This window comes from Cyphomyrmex costatus, unplaced genomic scaffold (genome assembly GCF_001594065.2).
Source record: "Cyphomyrmex costatus isolate MS0001 unplaced genomic scaffold, Ccosl1.0 scaffold363, whole genome shotgun sequence".
Lineage (NCBI taxonomy): Eukaryota > Metazoa > Arthropoda > Insecta > Hymenoptera > Formicidae > Cyphomyrmex > Cyphomyrmex costatus.
This window is the reverse complement of record NW_017277808.1, coordinates 355223-364347: the sequence shown is the minus strand read 5'-3', so window position 1 is coordinate 364347 and position 9125 is coordinate 355223. Positions and strand designations below refer to the sequence as shown.

The window sequence follows — 9125 nt, the reverse complement described above, 5'->3', positions numbered from 1 at the left end:
TGAAAGGAATATGTTTTCTTGTCACATATATAACATATATACTTTATTTCAAAAAGTAAAAGTACAAAAAACTTGGCGCTGCTAGACCTCAAAATATACAATAATAAGATGGTTATTAAATAATTCCGAATATGAAAAATAATAAAAAATTAATAGAAAAAGAAATAAGGACTCGTTATATAAAAATAAACAATATGAAGAGTCAAGGGCGATATAAAAAAAAAATAATAAGGTCTCTCTCTCTCTCTCTCTCTCTCTCTCTCTCTCTCTCTTTACTTTTTGAAATAAAGTATATATGTTATATTGTGACAAGAAAACATATTCCTTTCATAATTGGCGCAATCCATAATAAAAAGATTTCATTTTATTTTGTGAGGCTAACACACTTGGCGCCTTTTTTTCCTTTTTTTTAAAAAGGTAATTTTGTTGAGATAACAATTACATGAAAAAAAAAACTAAGTACCTCACGAAGATAATTTCTCAATTTATTTTGAAATTTTCGTTGAGGTCCAATATGTGGAATTAATAATTTTAAATCTTCTTCTGTTAAAGTTATTAATTCTTCTACTTCAATATGTTCAGCTGTAAATAACGTGTATTGTGTATTTGTGATAATGTTGATACAATCTCGAGAATAATCAACATAATAATAATCAACCAAAAGCATTGATACTATATTAACTGTGTAATTGATTATATACGCATTATGTCTTTATATATTTATTACAATTATTGATTATCCTAGACTGCAATAACATTATCATAAGTATTATATATATTAAATGTTTTCAAAATTATTAAAAATATTTTATTATTTGTTTTCTGGCTCGTAGCCCTTCTACACATATTATTTTTATTATATATATTATTTATATGTAATATAAAACACGAAATCATATGTAAAAGAAATATAATTATATGAAAAATATTGTTACGCTATTTAGCTTTCTTTTAATTATAACCTTATCACAAAAATGTTATACGAAGGGCAATATATACGTGATCAAAAAATTAAATAGTTTTATATTTCTTGTTCTAACATATATCAATTATACCTTCGAACTTCGCAATTATTTCTTCGTTGAGTCCCCAGTCAGTTAATAAACGTGCTGTGTCACCACTCGACATATTTCTAAATCGATATTTAATAATAAGTACAAAAACATACCTACTTCCCTGCATGTTAAAACCTTCACATAAAACTCCGTACGGACGTAAGACGTAAGCATAAGGAAATCGACCAAGGGTCTGTTTTTTGTTCCTGTACTGTCTGAACTAGTACTCACGGTGCAATAAGTTGAAGTGAAACAAATATACGTTTGTTCCATTTTAACTTCTTGCACCTTGTGCACTAGTTTAGACAATGCAGGAACAAAAAACAGACCTCAAGTATCGACCAGTTTTATATGTATGAAGGCCTTTATCTAGTAAAATTTGTATTCGCTAATCTTTTTTCATACATAGGCTTCCACACGCTTCTACACTTTTTCTTTATTAATGGCTGCGATCTCGAGCGATCTGCCTCGGTCACACTTCTCTTCTTCTGTATTTAGTTGACCTGGGTCTTCGCAGACGAAGTAAACATAACCAATATCCAAGACGATTCCAGTTATACAGTCGAAAAATAACGATACAGTGCCCGCGGAAATGGCGTAGCCTGCTCGGACACCGAGCGTCTACGACGCAAGGTTGCACGTCAGGACAAACGAACGGGTCGTCCAATTCACGGAACAATTTACTCCTTCTTTTTCTTCTTCTTCTTATTTTAATGGCATTACCGGCGAATGCCAACGATACGGACAGTATCCAATGTAAACAAAGCACGGTCGAAGTCGGTAACACTTAGATCACACGTTTGCACCACCATGGTTTGCACACGCTCCGAGCAGTTTCGACCGAGAGGCAAAAACAATCGTGAAAACAAAACAAACATCGTCAGCGTGTACGACATTCATATTGCTGCGCGACTACCTACCCGCCCGAATTCATAATGAATACTACTTATTTTTGGAAAAATATTATTTTAAAAATTAAATAAAAGCATTAATGTATTAATAGAATTAATGCATTATTTATCACATCTTAAGACTATCTTAAATATAAGAATTAACTTTATAGGTATATATAAATAACCGTCTATAGCCAATATACATATATATATTGTTTTTATTTTTGAAATTAATATTTTTTTTATTAAAGAATGGAATTTTTATATTTCATATTTTTTATCAACTTTTTTCATTAATCAATATTTTTATTTCGATAGAGTATCAAAGTAAGGACATTTAAATTTTCTCTATATATATATGATGTTTTTAATACGAAAAAATATTAATTAAAAAAATACAAACTGTTAAAAATGATCGCTTGTGATACTTTTAATATTAAACTTCAAATTAATTTTTTGTATTTTCGTTATTATCTATAAAAATAATATATGTGTAAACACATTACTTTTATAGATAATAACAAAAATACAAAAACACATAATTTAGAAGTTACAAAGAGCGAAATTATACTTAATTATATATTTTGATTGTGTTAGGTACAATTGTTAGCTGTGATAGCAAATCTTCAGTTGTAATCGATATGGTCACAGCAGACAAGTACATTTCGCTAAGAAATCCATCTAATAGCTACAATAATAAATTCTTTTGCTACAGTAGCAAATACAGTTTCAGCAAATCATAATTAGCTGTAGCGCTGAAAACTTTTTTTCCGTGTACGAATATGATATCAATGATATATCGACAATATACTGTTCCTATACTGATTTGTAAAGACATTTCTTTATCAATTTCTTTACATATCATACCAAAAATCTACTAATAATATACTAGCTCAGTATTATTATTCAATACCGATTCACACGCTGGAAGAGTACCATAAGGTTGTTTATTTAATCCTGGCCCAATATAGAACTAGTACTGAAAAACGAAATTCGTTTTTCAGTACACAATCGGTACGTCGCATCGCCAGGAATCAATGCTGGTTTATGGTATTCTGTTCTCACTTGGGTACCTTTGAACTCTGCAAGAATTCTATGGAAATTTAATTATCTTCTTTATACAGAATTGTATGACAATTTTTTCTATGATATTAGTTAAAAAAAAATAATATTTTTATTTTGTATAATATAATCTTGTAAAAACATATAATAATTCTTACAAATAACAAAACTCCTGTATAAATAAAAAACTAACTTAGAAAGAAAAAGGCATTAGGAGTCAAGCGCAGATAACTTTACGCAACGCTGATACACATCAAGCAAATCTATCTATTACAAACAATTCAGCTTACATGTTTCGGCTCATTTTTTAGCCTTCTTCAGAGACAATGCAAATTACATAAATATATTATAATTTAAAAATAACAAAGGATAAAAAGATGTTTAATCATTCCCTCATAAACTTGTAATTAATATAAGAAGCAAATGGAAATGTGAGTAGTAAAAATACAAAATTTTCATTCAGTTATAGACTAATTGCTAATGATTTGAATATTAATTAATCCAGGAAACTTATTGTGAAGTAAATTGGATAAGAACTGATACGACTTTACTTATAAGACTGTACTTCTCAATAATTCATCTTGTCGTATATCATTACTACTAATGAGTTACTTCGTAACTTATTAGATCATCAAACGTAACGAGACTTTGAATTATTTTTACGTCTGGCAAAAAGTTACTTTGGAATGGCTTCAAGATTAAATCTACGATTGATATCGAACTGGGATACTTCCTCTGGCAGCTGCATATGTAGTTCACGATCGCGACGCAGTGCCGAAGATTAATTTGCAAGCGTAATAACGAGTATGTTCGTTGCGGAATGATTCACAGATGCAGGATATGCGTTTGTGCATATATAACATGGTTCAATTAAAGCCCCACATAGTCACAGTCGTAAAAACGTGAATAGAAAGAATCATCCATTTCCCGATGTGAGTCGAGACAGTGTCACAGACGATGAAAGGAAAGTCCTGATAGGTAATGGCAAGACTGTCAGGAAAATATTACACCCCAACGCGTCGTCTCTCGGCTTTTACCTCATACAGATTTATCGCACACATGCGAAGGTTCCTTCCCGAAACGGCACGGATTTGTGACGCGTATCGTTGAACGGAAACCTTAAAAATATCCGACGTCGGGACAAACAGCGCGGCAACATACGACGCCGCGCCGTCTGAAAATAGAAGCGCAGTATATGAGTGCGACAGAGTCTCCTTCCGGTGCCCATTCACCGAGATGCAGAACACCCCAACTCGTTTCTGCGAATGAGCAGTCATAAGAGTAACCTTCATATTTACCCTGGAATATAATTTTTTAATTCTTTTATCCTGCAACATCGTCAAAAAATTCATGATAGCGAGAAGACATATCAATGCAAATTTTGTAAAGAAAAATTTAGTGAGAATTTAAGTTGAAGAACATAAGTTATAGTAATTACGTGGCACTTCAGTATCAATGATTAAATTAACTGGTAGAAGATAATAAATTTTGCAACGGTCGTTTTGCAGGGAAAAATACAATCTGAATAGACACATCATTTCAAAACATAATAAGGATGAAAGTTCCTAAAAAAACAAGGATAAATTTTTCTTTACAAAATTTGCATTGATATGTCTTCTCGCTATCATGAATTTTTTGATGACGTTTTAAATCCCATTTTCGTTTGAAGCCTTTATCACACACTTCACATATGTGTGGCATAACTTCATTATCTATGTCTTTCTTATTTTGATTCGAAGTTGTCGGGTGTACAGGAATTTTTATTTCAAAATTACATTCATGAGACACGACATTTTGACCCTTGTTTTTTTTTTTTTGGAACTTTCATCCTTATTATGTTTTGAAATGATGTGTCTATTCAGATTGTATTTTTCCCTGCAAAACGACCGTTGCAAAATTCATTATCTTCTACCAGTTAATTTAATCATTGATACTGAGTTAATTTAATATCTTATTTACATTTATCGATATCTCTCGAATTGCCCTTCACTTAATCCTTTTTATTGTTTTGACATCGAGAGCTTTATTTACTAGTATTTATGTTCAGAAATATTTTTGATATTTCTTATTCAAAAGTAAATCACACTGAAGTAAAAAATAATAATACAGAGGATTAAGTTAATAGCGCTTGGGTGACTATTCCACTGATTTTAATCCCTAGTTGACAATGTTTGAGTTTAGCAAATACAAGTAAGAAGAAAATAATCAAGGACTCTTAGTATAACAATAATAAATAAATAACAAGGGCGATGTAAGAGTCAAAATATAAATTCATTTAATATAATGATAGAAATCCAAGTAATAAAATAAAATAAAATTTAATTATAAAAACTATAAAAATAAAAATATAATTATGAAAAATTACTTAAAATTACTTAAAATTAATATAAATTAACTTAGCGCAGACCCATTCATTACTATTGATTTTTAATAATTCTAGAATACTTTGCTCTTTATTTATATCCCCTTTTAGGCCCCAATTATTAGTAGGTGGTTCAAAAAATTTCTTATTCCCTTGTGTTAAATAAAATAATTTTGCATAACATAATTCATCAGGATCAGTAAAGTTTGATTTATTTGTTGAAAAATGTATATTCCATTCTTTTGAATTAAAATCAATTGTCTCTAATTTATTGTTATGTAATAAATCAGGTAATATTAATAATGATTTTTTGGTTATCATTTCGTCTCCTTCTTCAATAAATGAAGAAAATAATGTGTCTAGTAGATATTTTGTAATCTCCATAATAAAATTTTGTTTTAATTTAAAATAAAATCAAGAAAATAATAATATTAATGAAATAATAATATTATATGACTTTACTTTAGCAAATACTTAAATTTGTGAGTGCACGAATCTGTGACGCATTTGATCATCAACACACATCAGGGTATATCCTATTTCGTATGTCATTGAGGGCGCGAGGGCTGCTGCAAATAACAAAATCATAAGATTAGGCTGGAGTCCTCTCCCATGTTCGTCTCGAATAAGATTCTCTCGCTGTCACTGGGCGAGAGTTTCTCTTGATTCGCCGATTTTTCTCAACGACACTGTGCCCAGCACTGCGCGAGAACAAATATTTGACGTGATTTTTCTTCCAGCCCTCTGCCCTTTCGTTCAACCCCTCAGAGACGAGATCTCCTCGGACCTTCCCTTCGCCCAGCGAATTTCCTCTTCTCGTTACCTCATTTTCTACGAGTCTTGTCCCCGTCTTGTTTTCACAATTCTAGCGGAATGTTTACTCCCTCGTTGTCGTTACTTATTACCCTCCTTTCATTTCTTATCACCTTCTGATATATCGACTTTTTATAGTTGCAACCTCTTTGCTGCATTGAGAAAAATTTCTCATTGAAAATGGACAAACTAGCATATTTGGATCATATCAATCAAAATTCTGATTATCATAATTGAACATCTGGTTATCTCAACTATTCTAATACGGAAAAATATATATCTGTTGATTCAGCATAGCTATAGCTTGCGAATTCAATATTTATAACTAACAAGTAAACCTACCGAAGTGTAAATCTCCGATTTTGATGAAATTTAGATATGTTGTAAAACATGAAAAACTAAGAGATACGTATTTTTTTTTAGCGGCGGAAAAACATATTTAGGGGGTGAAACAGCCCCTCCGAAATTGGGGTGAAAATGGAAAAATGACGATATCTTTGAAGGTAGTGAAGCAATTTTAATGATTTCTGGTAGGAAAGTTTCCTACCTAGAATTACGAAGAGAAAAGGGTTTTTTGATTATTACGGAAGTAACTAATATGTTGAATAATATCCCTAAATACATACATGAAAATCGTTTAGAAGTTACTGCAGGTCAAATAGAATTGCGAAAAGGGTTTTATAAAATTTCGCAATTTTGCTAAAGGAAAAAGGTATTTGTTTTAGAGTATAAAGTATCATGTCCTGTACTGCGTATCCGCGAATTTCGGATCACCCTGTATATAACTGAAATAAGGTCAAAATAAAGTCAACGGACAATAACATTTTGAATTTAACGAAATTTAAGAACTCATATGTAACGAACAGTCAGGGCATGTATTGTGAAATTATTCAAAATACATTATAATCGTAATTGTTTAATTATTCTCTATATTTCTCTATATTTATATTTTATAGGGAAAATTGAATAATTCTAATTACAATCTATTCCAAACACAGATCTTCTTCTCGAAAACGTTATATGAAGATATTTATACGGAAGTCTATAATATATTTATCATATATGTAACGTATATAAAAAAACGATTTTGATAAAATTAAAACAATTTAACTATTATAATATATAATTAATAATTATGTATATATATATATATCGTTTTTATGTTTTTTATGTATAGTATAGTTTTTATGTATAGTATTATACATTGTGTAACGAGTGGGGGATAGTTGTTTATATAGCGCAGGACGAGCGCGAGCACACGAGCGAAGCGAGTTGATATTCGAAGTGCTTGCTGAATGTGAAACCACAAAAGCCAAAACTGGCAGGATGACGCTTGTTCGTCATCATGTGGATACACCCGGTATTTATGCCAGTGGGAACTCAAGGAACATTGAAAGGATTACTGTCTCAACAACTGGAGCAATTGGATTGCCAAATAATTCTTGGTAATACCTATCATCTTGGAAACAGACTTGGCACAGATATCCTACGTAAAGCTGGAGGTTTGCACAAATTTATAAATTGGAAAAGGGCTTTATTAACGGACTCAGATGGTTTCCAAATGGTTTCATTATTACAGTTAGCTGAAACAACAAAAGAAGATGTCATATTTAAATCACCGTATGATGGATCTGAATGTATGTTGACACCTGAATTCTATTCAAATTCAAAATGCAATTGGAGCTGACATAATCATGCAGCTCAACGATGTTGTTAAAAGTACTTTAATCGGACCAAGAGTAGACGAAGAAGCAATGTATAGAACGATACATTGGCTGGACCGTTGTTTATCAGCGCATGAAAGACCAAATGAGCAGAGTATATTTCCAATTATACAAGGTGGTCTCAATCCCGAACTACGATCCGAATGCATACGTCAATTAATTAAGCGAGAGATAAATGGATATGCTGTAGGAGGTTTGAGTAGCGGTGAAAGTAAAGATGATTTTTGGAAAATGGTCCACTTATCAACGAATATTCTTCCAAAGAATAAACCGCGATATCTTATGGGCGTTGGATTCGCAGTAGATTTAATCGTATGCAGTACGTTAGGTATTGATATGTATGATCGTGTATTTCCGACAAGAACCGCTAGATTTGGTTGCGCGTTGATAAAAACGGGGCAGCTTAATTTGAAGCAGATACAACACAAAAAAGACTTGAGACCAATAGACGAGTCATGCGAATGCAGTACTTGCAAGACTTATTCGCGCGTTTATCTGCATCAAATCGTCTCTGTGGAGACAGTATAGTGTCATCTATTAACCGTTCACAATATTGCATTCCAAATGAAGCTCATGCGAGATATCAGAAACAGTATTAAAGAGAGAGAGAGAGAGAGAGAGAGAGAGAGAGAGAGAGGGAGAGGGGGGGGGGAGAGAGAGAGAGAGAACAAAGATTTCCTAGATTTATACAGGATTATATGTTGACAGTTTATCCGAATAAAGACTATCCAACATGGATAATTAATGCTTTACAGGCTGTTAATGTTACCCTATTATAAAAATAGGATACTATTGATTTGTACTGCTACATCCATTTCTAGATAATACATTTTTTAAATTTATGCCTACTAGTCCGGGAGATGATGACACTAAAATGGTCATGATTTGTTACCGCTTGAAATCGTCATTCTGTTGCGCATTGAACATAAACAAAATTAAAATCCTTACAAAATTAGGTTTTACATGATGCTCGATACGATCAATATTTTCATTTCACGCAACAACTTGAACACGTTTACCGTTGCCATTATTCAAGAAAAATTTAAAAAGTTTGTATTGCTGTTTAGCTCCAAGATAATGTGGAGATTCCATCCTATCCACGCATAACCTACCACCTCTCTACCCTAATAGCAAAGTCTGCGGAAACAGATTTGGAGCAGAACCTGCTGACAATGTTCGATTGCAGATTGGCAACAAATTGTAGACAGAGTCTGTA

General features: G+C 31.9%; 1 pseudogene; it reads left to right on the top strand.

Annotated features, from left to right (window-relative positions):
* Window positions 1-8688, top strand: part of LOC108776575 (queuine tRNA-ribosyltransferase pseudogene) — a 13847-nt pseudogene extending 5159 nt beyond the window's left edge.
* The last annotated feature ends 437 nt before the right edge of the window (window positions 8689-9125 follow it).